Genomic DNA, 17832 nt, shown 5'->3' on the forward strand with positions numbered 1-17832 from the left:
ACTTCATATTAATTATTTAAGATAAACTCAGTGTTTTTACATGACGACATTTGCTGTATCAGTGATCAAGTGATATTAACTTTTGTGTGGGTCAGTTATTCAGTATAATTTAATGGGTTGACTGTTTATGGAGACATGTTATGCAATCATTGTTAACATACACAATAACTTTTCTATAATCATAAATACTCGTTAAACTGGTGGAATTTGGAGGGTATCGCATACTTCGGTACAGTAAAGCCTTTAATATGTTCCGTTACAACCCGGAGAGCCGACACGTTTCCATTGATCGACGGTCGAATCCCGACGGTCCCGCGCACACTGCAGTCGTAATTGACGATATCGTTGGGTCAACATGTGAACACATAGGGGTGGTCTGCTGCGGAGCTCCATGTTCAACAATGTCCGATGAACCTGCAGCGATCCTCAAAAGGCCAGCGCAGTGCCAGGGGCATGCTCACTGGGATTAGCTCAGTGGGCACGGCCACACAGTAGGTTTATACAAAACATCTGGCACGCCTGTAACGCTGCAGGAAGTAGCCCTTAGATTAGTCAGCAAAGTGTAGAATTAGATCTTACCCAACAAGAAACTAACTCCTCATTTCCTGTAGCAAGTAAGTTCACTAACATTAGAATAGAAGTAAAAATGCTGCCAAAATTCAAAGAATTGTAATGTAGATTTAAGACCCACTAATGTATTAGGTGGTGGGTTAAAATGTAAGAAATAATTCAATTGAATAAAGATTTTTTTCTTTTTAAAAAAAAAAAAATGTCCGATGAACGACGTGCTCCAAAACACTCGTGCGAGCGCCAGCATTGTGCGCTTTCGGCAGAGGTGCCACAGATCGCCATCTATGCTACTTATGCTACTTTACAGAGCCAAAGCCTTGCAGACAAACAAAAATTACGCGAAGCGAAATGTAGTGTGAAGAGAGCTATGCGAGAGGTGTTCAATGAATTCGAAAGTAAAGTTCTATGTACTGACTTGGCAGAATATCCTAAGAAATTTTGGTCTTATGTCAAAGCGGTAGGTGGATCAAAACAAAATGTCCAGACACTCTGTGACCAAAATGGTACTGAAACAGAGGATGACAGACTAAAGGCCGAAATACTAAATGTCTTTTTCCAAAGTTGTTTCACAGAGGAAGATTGCACTGTAGTTCCTTCTCTAGATTGTCGCACAGATGACAAAATGGTAGATATCGAAATAGACGACAGAGGGATAGAGAAACAATTAAAATCGCTCAAAAGAGGAAAGGCCTCTGGACCTGATGGGATACCAGTTCAATTTTACACAGAGTACGCGAAGGAACTTGCCCCCCTTCTTGCAGCGGTGTACCGTAGGTCTCTAGAAGAGCGTAGCGTTCCACAGGATTGGAAAAGGGCACAGGTCATCCCCGTTTTCAAGAAGGGACGTCGAACAGATGTGCAGAACTATAGACCTATATCTCTAACGTCGATCAGTTGTAGAATTTTGGAACACGTATTGTGTTCGAGTATAATGGCTTTTCTGGAGACTAGAAATCTACTCTGTAGGAATCAGCATGGGTTTCGAAAAAGACGGTCATGTGAAACCCAGCTCGCGCTATTCGTCCACGAGACTCAGAGGGCCATAGACACGGGTTCACAGGTAGATGCCGTGTTTCTTGACTTCCGCAAGGCGTTCGATACAGTTCCCCACAGTCGTTTATTGAACAAAGTAAGAGCATATGGACTATCAGACCAATTGTGTGATTGGATTGAGGAGTTCCTAGATAACAGGACGCAGCATGTTATTCTCAATAGAGAGAAGTCTTCCGAAGTAAGAGTAATTTCAGGTGTGCCGCAGGGGAGTGTCATAGGACCGTTGCTATTCACAATATACTTAAATGACCTGGTGGATGACATCGGAAGTTCACTGAGGCTTTTTGCAGATGATGCTGTGGTGTATCAAGAGGTTGTAACAATGGAAAATTGTACTGAAATGCAGGAGGATCTGCAGCGAATTGACGCATGGTGCAGGGAATGGCAACTGAATCTCAATGTAGACAAGTGTAATGTGCTGCGAATACACAGAAAGATAGATCCTTTATCATTTAGCTACAAAATAGCAGGTCAGCAACTGGAAGCAGTTAATACCATAAATTATCTGGGAGTACGCATTAGGAGTGATTTAAAATGGAATGATCATATAATGTTGATTGTCGGTAAAGCAGATGCCAGACTGAGATTCATTGGAAGAATCCTAAGGAAATGCAATCCGAAAACAAGAGAAGTAGGTTACAGTACGCTTGTTCGCCCACTGCTTGAATACTGCTCAGCAGTGTGGGATCCGTACCAGATAGGGTTGATACAAGACATAGAGAAGATCCAACGGAGAGCAGCGCGCTTCGTTACAGGATCATTTAGTAATCGCGAAAGCGTTACGGAGATGATAGATAAACTCCAGTGGAAGACTCTGCAGGAGAGACGCTCAGTAGCTCGGTACGGGCTTTTGTCAAAGTTTCGAGAACATACCTTCACCGAAGAGTCAAGCAGTATATTGCTCCCTCCTACGTATATCTCGCGAAGAGACCATGAGGATAAAATCAGAGAGATTAGAGCCCACACAGAGGCATACCGACAATCCTTCTTTCCACGAACAATACGAGACTGGAATAGAAGGGAGAACCGATAGAGGTACTGAAGGTACCCTCCGCCACACACCGTCAGGTGGCTTGCGGAGTATGGATGTAGATGTAGATGTAGATACAGAGCAGACAAGCCTCCGAATCAAACGTTTTGTCACTCTACCTCTCTTTCGTAATAAAAAATGTTCAAATGTGTGTGGAATCGTATGGGGACTTAACTGCTAAGCTCATCAGTCCCTAAGCTTACACACTACTTAACCTAAATTATCCTAAGGACAAACACACACACCCATGCCCGAAGTAGGACTCGAACCTCCGCCGGGACCAGCCGCACACAGTCCATGACTGCAGCGCCTCAGACCGCTCGTCTAATCCCGCGCGGCCTCTTTCCGTAGATGCACACGAGAGCAGCACGTGAACACCCGACCAGCTTCGCTGTTTTCTTGTTCACAGGTTCTGCGTAATAATAATCTGTCCTTTGTCTAAGTAGCTTGTATCAATTGATTTTTCCCATTTTCAGTCCAAATCTTCGTTACGTCCGTCCGTGTTTGCTCTGCTTACATATTTTTGTTACCGCGTCACTTACTCGAGAAGCCAACAGGCGGCATTCAACGCCGCGGTGGGCAGTGGTCATAATGTTTCGGCTGATCAGTGTATATGGTATATGTGTATTTTACCTTGGTAAATGTTACTATAAACATTCCCTTTTTCATTTTACAAATCTGGCAACCCTAGTCTGAACACACCCATTTGTGTTGCCTCGCATTTCCTCTTCCCTATTTCGCCACACCATAGGATTCCGTTTAAACAACAGGTCAGTCTTATTGCCAGAGTTACTCGTTTTATAATTTCTAGCCAAGAGAAGCCTATCAGTATCTAACACAGGCCTTAATTTCAGGTAGAAATTTCTGATGATGTACATTTGGAGCACAGCACTGTGTGGTAGTGAAACATGGACTGTGATAAAAACGGAGCGGAAGAGAATCGAAGCATTTGAGATAGGGTGCTGCAGAAGTATGTTGAAAATAGCGCGCCCGGTCGGCCGTGCGGTCTTCCGGGCGTGAAGGAGCGCCTGGTCCCCGGCACGAATCCGCCCGGCGGACTTGGGTCGAGGTCCGGTGAGCTGGCCAGTCTGTGGATGGTTTTTAGGCGGTTTTCCATCTGCCTCGGAGAATGCGGGCTGGTTCCCCTTATTCCGCCTCAGCTACACTATGTCGGCGATTGCTGCGCAAACAAGTTCTCCACGTACGCGTACACCACCATTACTCTACCTCGCAATCATAGGAGTTACACTCGTCTGGTGTGAGACGTTCCCTGGGGGGGTGGGGGTGGGGGGGTCCACTGAGGGCCGAACCGCATAATAATCCTGGGTTCGGAGTGGGGCGGCGGAGGTGTGAAGTGGACTGCGGTAGTCGTCGTGGGGTTGTGGACCACTGCGGCTGCGGCGGGGACGGAGCCTCTCCGTCGTTTCTACGTCCCCGGTTAACGTAACATGACATAACATGTTGAAAATAAGGAATGAGGGGGGTTTTCTGGAGAATCGGCGAGGAATGGGATGTATGGAAAACGTGGACAAGAAGCACAGGAGAGGAATTCGTGGTGGGGCGCATCAAACAAGTCAAAAAACTGATGATTCAAAATAAATAAATGTAAATAATATTTAAAACATCCTTGATCATCTTACCTATGGTACCAAAATCTGCTCATTGATATTTGCAATAAAGTGCTGTTTCCTCTGCACCGATTTAGGTGCTAGATAATTCAGTCCCGATTCGTGGAACGCCTCGTTAGATGTGAGACATCCCGATGGCCGTGACGTTGCCAGGTTAATTAAATCGAAGAATAAAAGCAAATAAATCTGATAAAAGATAAGCTTGGCGTGACGTATGGGTAAGAGAAGTAGAATGGCGGGATCTAGGTTCGAACGCGGGACATGCCTTGTGCGAGTCCAGCGCGTTCAGCGCACGGTTCGCTGCTCCTGTCGCTGATAGCGGCCAGGTCCTGCGTGACGCAGAGGACAGGCGCTCGCGTGCCGTGGGCCGTTACAGGGAAACGATATTCGGCGCCGGGAATCGATACCGGGGCCCGGCCCGGAGCATACTTACATAAAGCGGCCAGCTGCCGCGGATATTGTGGGCCTCTCCCCATTCCCCGCCCACAAAACTCGTCTCATATGGAGCACGATTAGCTGTAAGCTTCAAGGGGCCTGCACATGTTCAGTGTCTACCGAGAATACTAGCCTGTCAAACCCTCCCTGTAATAAAGCGACCCTCACGCTGTCAATAAATGGGTCACAGTACTGTCAGTCGGCAATGTTATTTAACCCGAAAGAGAGTTCGTGCCACAGTTATATTTAACAGGGGTCGTACTGAACTCACAAAACAAAAATTTTCTTTACTGACAGTAGTTGCACTCAATGCTGTAGTGAGGTCAAGAATAAAATAAAAAGTGGTTCAAACGGCTCTGAGCACTATGGGAGTTAACATCTATGGTCATCAGTCCCCTAGAACTTAGAACTACTTCAACCTAACTAACCTAAGGACAGCACACAACACCCAGCCATCACGAGGCAGAGAAAATCCCTAACCCCGCCGGGAATCGAACCCGGGAACCCGGGCGTGGGAAGCGAGAACGCTACCGCACGACCACGAGATCGGGCACAGAAGTGATGATTATGTCGAAAAATAGCTATATGTTCAAGCTGTAAACTGATGTAAAGCAATGTAGAAATAAACAGGTCTATGTACTTATTAAAAAAATAGAAGACCTTACTTTTGGGATTACCCTCTTACATGTAGACGTAGATACTGGTTCGCGCGACGCCTCCCATGCGCTTCCGTCGACTGCTAGCCGGCTTCGTTGCACAGGGAGCTTCGCACGTTTTCCATCGTAGCCCCGTTGCCGTTTTCTTGTGAAGTTTTCTGAATGCTACCTGCGATGCCCAATCAAGACTCTTTTCTGCCGTCTGACGTCACAGCCTGCATGTCGGGGTCTCGCTGAGAACGCAACAGAGCGAGGACCTCACAAGGTCCTAGCGGCGCGACCTTCGCTGGACTGCAGTGCGGACAGATCGATAGGAAGCAGGTCGATGCTGCAACCAGGAACGGTCTGTCCATCCTGCTCTGACAAGTCGCCGTTAAAAAGCATTTGCCAACCACTGTCTGGTGAGCTCCCTGCAAGTCGTCTAGGATTTCGCCAAAATACACAGCGGAGAGAAGAAATTATGTTGTAGGGGTGGTCTGATGAGGAGCTCCTTGTACGAGGGCAGTTCAATAAGTAATGCAACACATTTTTTTCTGAAACAGGGGTTGTTTTATTCAGCATTGAAATACACCTGGTTATTCCCCAATCTTTTAGCTACACAACACTATTTTTCAACGTAATCTCCATTCAATGCTACGGCCTTACGCCACCTTGAAATGAGGGCCTGTATGCCTGCACGGTACCATTCCACTGGTCGATGTCGGAGCCAACGTCGTACTGCATCAATAACTTCTTCATCATCCGCGTAGTGCCTCCCACGGATTGCGTCCTTCATTGGGCCAAACATGTGGAAATCCGACGGTGCGAGATCGGGGCTGTAGGGTGCATGAGGAAGAACAGTCCACTGAAGTTTTGTGAGCTCCTCTCGGGTGCGAAGACTTGTGTGAGGCCTTGCGTTGTCATGAAGAAGGAGAAGTTCGTTCAGATTTTTGTGCCTACGAACACGCTGAAGTCGTTTCTTCAATTTCTGAAGAGTAGCAGAATACACTTCAGAGTTGATCGTTTGACCGTGGGGAAGGACATCGAACAGAATAACCCCTTCAGCGTCCCAGAAGACTGTAACCATGACTTTACCGGCTGAGGGTATGGCTTTAAACTTTTTCTTGGTAGGGGAGTGGGTGTGGCGCCACTCCATTGATTGTCGTTTTGTTTCAGGTTCGAAGTGATGAACCCATGTTTCATCGCCTGTAACAATCTTTGACAAGAAATTGTCACCCTCAGCCACGTGACGAACAAGCAATTCCGCACAGATGGTTCTCCTTTGCTCTTTATGGTGTTCGGTTAGACAACGAGGGACCCAGCGGGAACAAACCGTTGAATATCCCAACTGGCGAACAATTGTGACAGCACTACCAACAGAGATGTCAAGTTGAGCTCTGAGTTGTTTGATGGTGATCCGTCGATCATCTCGAACGAGTGTGTTCGCACGCTCCGCCATTGCAGGAGTCACAGCTGTGCACGGCCGGCCCGCACGCGGGAGATCAGACAATCTTGCTTGACCTTGCGGCGATGATGACACACGCTTTGCCCAACGACTCACCGTGCTTTTGTCCACTGCCAGATCACCGTAGACATTCTGCAAGCGCCTATGAATATCTGAGATGCCCTGGTTTTCCGCCAAAAGGAACTCGATCACTGCCCGTTGTTTGCAACGCACATCCGTTACAGACGCCATTTTAACAGCTCCGTACAGCGCTGTCACCTGTGGGAAGTCAATGAAACTATACGAGACGAAGCGGGAATGTTTGAAAATATTCCACAAGAGATTTCCGGTTTTTTCAACCAAAATTGGCCGAGAAAAAAAATGTGTTGCATTACTTATTGAACTGCCCTCGTACAAGAATGTACGATGAACGGTGTGCTCCGAAAAACTTGTACGGCACCAGCACTGTGCTCTTTCGGTAGAGACGCCAGAGAATACCCCCTTTCCAGAGCAGACAAGCCTTCGAACGCTTCTGTGAAGAACCGTGGTCGTCCAACCATTTAGCGCCTAGTGGTAGTTTCCACCTTGCTCCTACCTCTTTCCGCAGATGCTCCCGACAGCAGCAGCTGAACATACGACCAACTTCGCCGTTGTATAGATACTCGCTCACAGGCTCTGCTTAACAATAATCTGCCCTTTGTCAAAGTCGCTTATCTCAACGGATCTCCCCATTTGCAGCCCATATTTTCGGTTTGGTGGTCCCTGGTCCGTCTCTACTCCGCTTACGTACTTTTCTTAACAGTGTCAAGAACCCGCAAGCCACCAGGTGGCATCCAACGTTAGCAGTGGGCATAATATTTTGGCTTATCAGAGTACGTCTTTAGGCGCTCAAATTACCCAGACTATCTTCGTCCAATATCTGAGAATTACAGCACTTGGTGACTTTCAACAACTTTTACACATAATTTCAGACCATTTCGAAACTTTTTCAGCTTGACTTCCCCTCCCTTCCCCCCACGAAATAATTAAATGGGAAATATTGACGCTTACCAAATTTTCGCGGTTCGTACAGTACAACTTTGGCATCAGAAATGACTTTTTAATTTATTACTTTTTTGAAACTTCCTGGCAGATTAAAACTGTATGCCGGACCGATACTCGAACTCGAGACCTTTGCCTTTCGCGGGCAAGTGCTCTACCAACTGAGCTATCCAAGCACGACTCACGCCCCGTCCTCACAGCTTCACTTCCGCCAGTACCTCGTCTCCTACCTTCCAAACTTTACAGAAGCTCTCCTGCGAACCTTGCAGAACTAGCACTCCTTAAAGAAAGAATATTGCGGAGACATGGCTTAGCCACAGCCTGGGGGAATGTTTCCAGAATGAGATTTTCACTCTGCAGCGGAGCGTGCGCTGATATGAAACTTTCTGGCACATTAAAACTGTGTACCGGACCGAGACTCGAAGTTGGTAGAGCACTTGCCCGCGAAAGGCAAAGGTCCCGAGTTCGAGTCTCGGTCCGGCACACAGTTTTAATCTGCCAGGAAGTTTCATATCAGGGCACACTCCGCTGCCGAGTGATAATCTCATTCTATTACTTGTTTACTACTAACTATTTGCAACAAATTTGCAGACAGTAACCATTACACCAGTGAATGAACCTGCTAAATTATGTCAGTATATGATACATAGTTGAGGAAATAATTTTTTTTTTCCTTTTTGATTGGTCTATGGGTGAATATTCTGACATTAATAAAACCAACATTATTAGGATTTTGCGCCTTCAGTCATAAAGATGCTTACTGTAAAAAATTAACACATTAACTAATTTGTAAAGTAATAACAGGTATGAAGATGTTTTATACGTGATAGTTCTATTCTTTTAAGAAATCAAATGGCTCTAAGCACCATGGAACTTAACATATGAGGTCGTCAGTCCCCTAGACTTAGAACTACTTAAACCTAACTAACCTAAGGACATCAAACACATACATACCCGAGGCAGGATTCGAACCTGCGACCGTAGTAGCAGCGCAGTTTCGCAATGAAGCGCCTAGGACCGGTCGGCCACAGTGGCCGGCTCTTTTAAGATCTATGGGTGGGGTCGCGGTTACTGGTGATGATGTAATTGATTATCAGACGTTTATTGAAACGTTTTAGATGTATGCAATTTGATTATTTTAACATTTACGTATAATATACCATATAAGCGTAGTCACCCCCTATAAATTTTCCAACCAGTTTTTGACATCGTGCTGCTTTTGACGTCATTGAAATACAATGTCATTCTGTTACATCAAGTTGTACAGGAAAATAGTTTTCTGTGACATCTGTGTCGACCGCAAAAATGAATCCCGCCTCGTGGCTTTACATCGAAAAAAAAAAAAAAAACTGTATGTGAAAACAATGCGCCCGGAAAGCTACGTGAATTAGCACACCGCTCCCGGGATTCGGGGAGATACGCCGGCCTAGATACAGTCCGCCCGGTGGATTAATGACGAGAGCCAGTATGTTGGCTAGCCTCGATGATCTCCACATCCGACTAGGTGAATACCGGGCTGGTACCCACGTCCCACCTAAGTTACACGGTTCGCCAACATTTACACAACGATGGGACACTTCCGTATGGAATAACACTAGACGCAGACATATGGGGTAGACAAATTCCATCCCACGGCCCCGCGAGGGGGGTGGGGGGGAGGATGACGGTGGGAGGAGGATGGGGAGGGGAGACTCTACATTACCAAAGCCAATAATTAACACGTCGACGCCGTGGAGATACGGGATGAAGTCCACAAAAAAGAAGCTCTCAAAACGAAGAATCATGTACTATTCCATGACACCCACTGAGGATGCCTTGTTAAAAGCCGAAACGTGTCTCAGCGAATAAATAACATTCGGTTGTTTTTTTCTTGTCTGAAGGTACTGAGGTTTAAAGTGGCACGGACAATAAGGTTCCCTGTCCTGTGTAAGGGCCGGCGGTGACGTCTGTTTGTAGAGGCACTCGCGCGGTACAGGGAACGGATAGCTCGCCTTGTGTGCGCCTCCCAAACAAACACACACGGACTCGTGTGTGGGGAGTCTTAGCCGCCTCGCCCGTGGACCATTGTTAGGCGAGCGGCTATCAGTACAGATGGGCAGGACACGACACGGGCAAACAGCTCCGCCGCGACCAAACGTCCAAAGTCAGCACGGCCCTCTTGTGTGTGTGTGTGTGTGTGTGTGTGTGTGTGTGTGTGTGTGTGTGTGTGTGTGTGCGCGCGCGCGCGCGTGTGAGTGCGCGCCCGTGCTCTCGCATTCCCTTAAAATTTTCCACCGCTAACAAATTTTTAATAGGCACTATTGAGGAATCTAGGAACACACTCCCACTCCGTACGTATTGTCCCTGTACAGACCGGCTGAGACAAGATTTAATATAAATACAGAACGCACAGTGGAGCTTACGCAATAATTCTTCTTGCGCTCCCTACGCAATAGAACGGCATGAAGCCCTAATGGCTACCTTTATGTACCCCTTTTAAGTACCCATGAATATACACTCCTGGAAATTGAAATAAGAACACCGTGAATTCATTGTCCCAGGAAGGGGAAACTTTATTGACACATTCCTGGGGTCAGATACATCACATGATCACACTGACAGAACCACAGGCACATAGACACAGGCAACAGAGCATGCACAATGTCGGCACTAGTACAGTGTATATCCACCTTTCGCAGCAATGCAGGCTGCTATTCTCCCATGGAGACGATCGTAGAGATGCTGGATGTAGTCCTGTGGAACGGCTTGCCATGCCATTTCCACCTGGCGCCTCAGTTGGACCAGCGTTCGTGCTGGACGTGCAGACCGCGTGAGACGACGCTTCATCCAGTCCCAAACATGCTCAATGGGGGACAGATCCGGAGATCTTGCTGGCCAGGGTAGTTGACTTACACCTTCTACAGCACGTTGGGTGGCACGGGATACATGCGGACGTGCATTGTCCTGTAGGAACAGCAAGTTCCCTTGCCGGTCTAGGAATGGTAGAACGATGGGTTCGATGACGGTTTGGATGTACCGTGCACTATTCAGTGTCCCCTCGACGATCACCAGTGGTGTACGGCCAGTGTAGGAGATCGCTCCCCACACCATGATGCCGGGTGTTGGCCCTGTGTGCCTCGGTCGTATGCAGTCCTGATTGTGGCGCTCACCTGCACGGCGCCAAACACGCATACGACCATCATTGGCACCAAGGCAGAAGCGACTCTCATCGCTGAAGACGACACGTCTCCATTCGTCCCTCCATTCACGCCTGTCGCGACACCACTGGAGGCGGGCTGCACGATGTTGGGGCGTGAGCGGAAGACGGCCTAACGGTGTGCGGGACCGTAGCCCAGCTTCATGGAGACGGTTGCGAATGGTCCTCGCCGATACCCCAGGAGCAACAGTGTCCCTAATTTGCTGGGAAGTGGCGGTGCGGTCCCCTACGGCACTGCGTAGGATCCTACGGTCTTGGCGTGCATCCGTGCGTCGCTGCGGTCCGGTCCCAGGTCGACGGGCACGTGCACCTTCCGCCGACCACTGGCGACAACATCGATGTACTGTGGAGACCTCACGCCCCACGTGTTGAGCAATTCGGCGGTACGTCCACCCGGCCTCCCGCATGCCCACTATACGCCCTCGCTCAAAGTCCGTCAACTGCACATACGGTTCACGTCCACGCTGTCGCGGCATGCTACCAGTGTTATAGACTGCGATGGAGCTCCGTATGCCACGGCAAACTGGCTGACACTGACGGCGGCGGTGCACAAATGCTGCGCAGCTAGCGCCATTCGACGGCCAACACCGCGGTTCCTGGTGTGTCCGCTGTGCCGTGCGTGTGATCATTGCTTGTACAGCCCTCTCGCAGTGTCCGGAGCAAGTATGGTGGGTCTGACACACCGGTGTCAATGTGTTCTTTTTTCCATTTCCAGGAGTGTAGATTATTCGACCATGGTACTTGCATCTCGATGCTTTTAATGATCTGATGATGGCAGCAGGCCGAAACCGTACAGTGGAACACTTGTGAAAGCAGATACATTGGACAAACAGGTAGAACATTTGATGTTTGATACAAAGAACACAAGAGGGGTTGGAAGTATGGGGCAAACCACTCCACATTTGCAGGACACCTGAGAGAACATACTACAAACCAAGCACTAGACAAGAACACATGAAAATTATTAAATTAAAAAATAAAAAGCCACCTCCTTACACTACAAGAAAATTACCACATACAAAAAACCAAAGCATACAGGAAAACCCTGTTGAATGATCAAGTATGCCAAACAGTTCATTGTTTACACTAATAGATAAAATAACGCCCCCAAAGCGGATTAATATAATATAATAATGCCACCCAACACCTTTTCACTCACTTATGCATGAACCCCTCCACAGAACACTGAAATTAAAAGTAAAATCATTTGTCACTTAAGCTTTCAACCACTCTCTGACAGCTATTACATTCACATTCAACACTTTACAACTCAAATGGTTCAAATGGCCCTGAGCACTATGGGACTTAACATCTGAGGTCATCAGTCCCCTAGAACTTAGAACTACTTAAACCTAATTCGAACCTGCGACCGTAGCGGTCGTACGGTTCCATACTGAAGCGCCAGAACCGCTCGGCCACCCACATCCACTACAAAAAATGTGTATCTACTGGCAAAAGAATAACAGTACACCACAAAAAAGAAGGAGAAACATGGTGAGCAGTGCGAAACGGTTCGGAACACAAAATTGTGCTTATGTTTCGGAAATAAAGTGATAGTGCGTCCTCCAGACCAGATGAGAGGAAACGCGGATCACAGCAAACTGTAAGTGTTTACTTATTTCCGTAAAAAAGGCGACATGAACTGTTTTATAATCTAAAAATAACAAAACTGTATCGTTATAGAGCCCACTGACGATGCCTTAGAGCAAGAAAAAAAAGGTGAAACATGTCTGGGAAAAATAAATTAGTTGCAGCAAGAAAAGGCAGTTTTTTTCACAAAACACGCATACCCGTAATGGGAGTTGCGTAACACATGTAGTCAAGACGGCTATTTACAAATGACGTGCCATATGACGGGCTTATTTCAATAGTGGTACAAGTCCATTTTTGTTCATTCTGAGGTACAGAGTCCTGAAGTTAAATGAGCGCTGAAAAATCTGCAGTTGAGATACCAGAACTATTCAACCACATGGCTTCTTGCTAGAGATGAACCTTTCTTTCTGTTTGTTTGGACCATTAATGTCACAAGCATTATAGACAGAAAAGTGGAGGAGGTAATGGACTTTTGCCACTATTGAAATAAGCCCTTCATATTTGATCACATAGTCGTTTGCAAGCTTTCATGTCTTCAATGGATAAGTATTTTCTATTGGTTGTGTTCCACAACTTAAGAAATATTTTCATGAATCACCGTAAGATACCGTTAAAAGCATACTTCAATAAGAGAACAGTTTCGATCGAGAATTATTCATCAGCACAGCTTGTATTAGCAGCAAGAGGTACCACTGTACTTCAATGACGTCAAAAATCAGCACAAAGTCAATAACCAATTGGGGACTTTACAGGGAGTGAACTTGTTTATATGGTATGTTATACGTAATAGCGTAATCTTAACATTTCAATCAATGACTGTTAATCAATTACTTCACCACCAGTACCCCCCCCCCCCCCTCCTCAGCCCACGATTTATATAAGACTCCATCCAAATTAGATAACTGCTATAATAATGGAGAAGCGAGCCCCCTCCCCCAGTAAACTAAAAAGTAACCCATCAACATAAAACAAACTGTGATATGCATGGCAGAGAAGCTGTTTTAATGAGCTATATACGAGGTGCATTCAAGTCCTAAGGCCTCCGATTTTTTTTCTCCGGACTGGAAAGAGATAGAAACATGCGCATTGTTTTAAAATGAGGCCACGTTCATTGTCAATACGTCCCAGAGATGGCAGCACCGTACGGCAGATGGAATTTTACCGCCAGCGGCGAGAATGAGAACTGTTTTAAATACTTAAAATGGCGACGTTATCCTTACTTGAACAGCGTGCAATCATTCGTTTTCTGAATTTGCGTGGTGTGAAACCAATTGAAATTCATCGACAGATGAAGGACACATGTGGTGATGGAGTTATGGATGTGTCGAAAGTGCGTTCGTGGGTGCGACAGTTTAATGAAGGCAGAACATCGTGTGACAACAAACCGATACAACCTCGGGCTCGCACAAGCCGGTCTGACGACATGATCGAGAAAGTGGAGAGAATTGTTTTGGGGGATCGCCGAATGACTGTTGAACAGACTGCCTCTTCAGAGTTGGCATTTCTGTGGGTTCTGTGCACACAATCCTGCATGACGACCTGAAAATGCCAAAAGTGTCATCCAGGTGGGTGCCACGAATGCTGACGGACGACCACATGGCTGCCCGTGTGGCATGTTGCCAAGCAATGTTGACGCGCAACGACAGCATGAATGGGACTTTCTTTTCGTCGGTTGTGACAATGGATGAGACGTGGATGCCATTTTCAATCCAGAAACAAAGCGCCAGTCAGCTCAATGGAAGCACACAGATTCACCGCCACCACAAAAATTTCGGGTAACCGCCAGTGCTGAAAAAATGGTGGTGTCCATGTTCTGGGACAGCGGGGGCGTAATTCTTACCCATTGCGTTCCAAAGGGCACTACGGTAACAGGTGCATCCTACGAAAATGTTTTGAAGAACAAATTCCTTCCTGCACTGCAACAAAAACGTCCGGGAAGGGCTGCGCGTGTGCTGTTTCACCAAGACAACGCACCCACACATCGAGCTAACGTTACGCAACAGTTTCTTCGTGATAACAACTTTGAAGTGATTCCTCATGCTCCCTACTCACCTGGCCTGGCTCCTAGTGACTTTTGGCTTTTTCCAACAATGAAAGACACTCTCCGTGGCCGCACATTCACCAGCCGTGCTGCTATTGCCTCAGCGATTTTCCAGTGGTCAAAGCAGGCTCCTAAAGAAGCCTTCGCCGCTGCCATGGAATCATGGTGTCAGCGTTGTGAAAAATGTGTACGTCTGCAGGGCGATTACGTCGAGAAGTAACGCCAGTTTCATCGATTTCGGGTGAGTAGTTAATTAGAAAAAAAAAGAAAATCGGAGGCATTAGAACTTGAATGCACCTCGTATAAGGTGAATATTGGGATTGTGATTATACATAAGACACTCGTACTGAGAAAAGTACCGTCAGCAACTAGGATCTAACAAGTTATATGTAATGCACCTGCAGCAAAGGGAAGGCAGACATTAACAATGACCCAAAGCAAGGTGGTGTATTAGAGAGATTTTTCTCACCCATAAGGTGAATAATGGGATTGTGGTTTTTATGTTCAAATGTGTGTGAATTCCTAAGGGACCAAACTGCAGAGGTCATCAGTCCCTAGACTTACACACTATTTAAACTAATTTATGCTAAGAACAACACACACACACACACACACACACACACACACACACACATCCATTCCCGAGGGAGGACTCGAACCTCCGGCGGGAGACACCACGCAATCCGTGACATGACGTCTCTAACCGCGCGGTCGCTGCGCGCGGCGGTGTGATTGTGACTTGTATATACACACACTGAGAGCCAAAGAAACTGGTAGAGCTGCCTAATATCGTGTAGGGCCCTCGCGAGCACCCAGAAGTGCTGCAACACCACGTGGCATGCACTCGACTAATGTCTGAAGTAGTGCTGGAGGGAACTGACACCATGAATCCTGCAGGGCTGTCCGTAAATCCGTTCGAGTACGAGGGGATGGAGAGCTCTTCTGAACAGCACGTTGCAAGGCATCCCAGACATGCTCAATAACGTTCATGTCTGGGGACTCTGGTGGTCAGCGGAAGTGCTTAAACTCGGAAGATCGTTCCTGCAGCCAGTCTGTAGCAATTCCGGACGTTTGGAGTGTCGCATTGTCCTGCTGGAATTGCGACAGTCCGTCGGAATGCACGATGGACATGAATGGATGCAGATGGTCAGACAGGATACTTACGTACGTGTCACCTGTCAAGAGTCGTATCTAGACATATCAGGGGTCCCATATCACTCCAACTGCACACGCCCCACACCTTTACAGAGCCGCCACCAGCTTGAACAGTCCACTGCTGACATCAAGGTCCACGGATTCATGAGGTTATCTCCATACCCGTACACGTCCATCCGCTCGGTACAATTTGGAACGAGGCTCGTCCGATAGGCAACATGTTTCCACTCATCTACAGTCCAATGTCGGTGTTGACGGGCCCAGGCGAGGCGTACAGCTTCGTGCCGTGCAGTCATCAAGGATACACGAGTTGGGCTTCAGCTCCGAAAGCCCATATCGATGATGTTTCGTTGAATGGTTCGCACGCTGACACTTGTAGGTAGCCCAGGATTGAAATCTACAGCAATCTGCAGAAGGGTTGCACTTCTGTCACGTTGAACGATTCTCTTCAGTAGTCGTTGGTCCCGTTCTTGCAGGATCTTTATCCGGCCGCAGTGGTGTCGGAGATTGATGATTTACCGAATTCCCGATATTCACGATACACTATCAAATGGTCGTATGGGAAAATCCCCACTTCATCGCTACCTCGGAGATGCTGTGTCCCGTCCCTTGTGCGCCGACTGTAACACCAGTCCCTTATTACAGCAGCATCTCTGCCATGCAGTTCACAGTGGTTTCAAGAGTAGAGATCTAGATATTCCGAAGCATGGTCGATGCGATAAAAAGCTCTTTTCAGAAAGTGCGTTTTATGCTGATGGGGGTATTTTTAGCTTATATGGCGGGAGGGAGAGGGGGTCGCTTCTCCATAATTATAATAGTCGTCAAATTTGGATGGATTCTGAGGGGACTTTTTTCTGGTTGCGGACATATGTATCACCTATAAGGAGAGTGATGAGATTGTGACTGTATGTGCAACACATATAACAATAAGAGAAACGACAGCAACAAGCTACTAAGACCTGACAAGTTATATGTAATCCACCTGCAGTAAGGGTAAGACAGACGTCATGAACGACCCAAACGTAGGTGTTGTGTTAGAGAAATTTTTGCCGGCCGAAGTGGCCGTGCGGTTAAAGGCGCTGCAGCCTGGAACCGCAAGACCGCTACGGTCGCAGGTTCGAATCCTGCCTCGGGCATGGCTGTTTGTGATGTCCTTAGGTTAGTTAGGTTTAACTAGTTCTAAGTTCTAGGGGACTAATGACCTCAGCAGTTGAGTCCCATAGTGCTCAGAACCATTTGAACCATTTTTAGAGAAATTTTTCTCACCTGTAAGGTGAATGACGGGATTGCGATTATATGCAAACCCATCAATCACCTTACAGGTGAGGAAAATCTTAATTTTAGATGTCTGCCTTCGCCTTGCTGCAGGGGCATTGGGGCATTACATATAACTTGTTAGGATCTAGTAGCTTGTTGCTCACAGTATTGTTCTCATTGTGTGTGGTGCCGTAGCACTCAATAATCGTACGGAGCGGACAGTGTTTTAGTGATAGTGTGAGCAACTAACGGTGTGACTGCAATAGGTTAGTTCTTAGGCCTTTGCTTTCCACACTATCACGTCCTAGTTGTTATCGTTTACACCTACCTTTACTAATTGCGCGCTGTACGTCGGACAGAAACGACTTTGACAGACGCAAGTTTCTGTAATTTCATCAATAATAAAGGAGCACCCAAATTAACAGAGAAAACTTTTGAAAGTAGAAAGCGTCAAAAGTACTAGTTACCGATATCCGAAACCCTAGTACCACGTTTCCAGTAGAGTCGTATCACTGGCTCGTGTTCCCATCTGTATCTCTAGAAACTCTTTTTCAAAGTGGAAGGACTGCTTGAAGTTGCATGCAGATGTATGGGAAACAGAATTTGCTTTACACTATCTAACACACACACACACACACACAAAGGGGGAAAGGGGGGACAGGGAAGAGGGGAGGGGGAGGGGGAAAGAGAGGGAGAGGGAGGGGGGAGGGAGGGAGGGAGGGAGGGAGGGAGAGAGAGAGAGAGAGAGAGTTGG

At 47.0% G+C, this 17832-nt stretch overlaps 1 protein-coding gene across 2 annotated transcripts in view; it reads right to left on the reverse strand.

Moving 5' to 3' along the window:
• The window catches only part of LOC126161328 (solute carrier organic anion transporter family member 5A1), a 547181-nt gene that overhangs the window by 376198 nt on the left and 153151 nt on the right, over positions 1-17832 (reverse strand). The gene's annotated exons all lie outside the window — the stretch shown is intronic.

This window comes from Schistocerca cancellata, chromosome 2 (genome assembly GCF_023864275.1).
Source record: "Schistocerca cancellata isolate TAMUIC-IGC-003103 chromosome 2, iqSchCanc2.1, whole genome shotgun sequence".
NCBI lineage: Eukaryota > Metazoa > Arthropoda > Insecta > Orthoptera > Acrididae > Schistocerca > Schistocerca cancellata.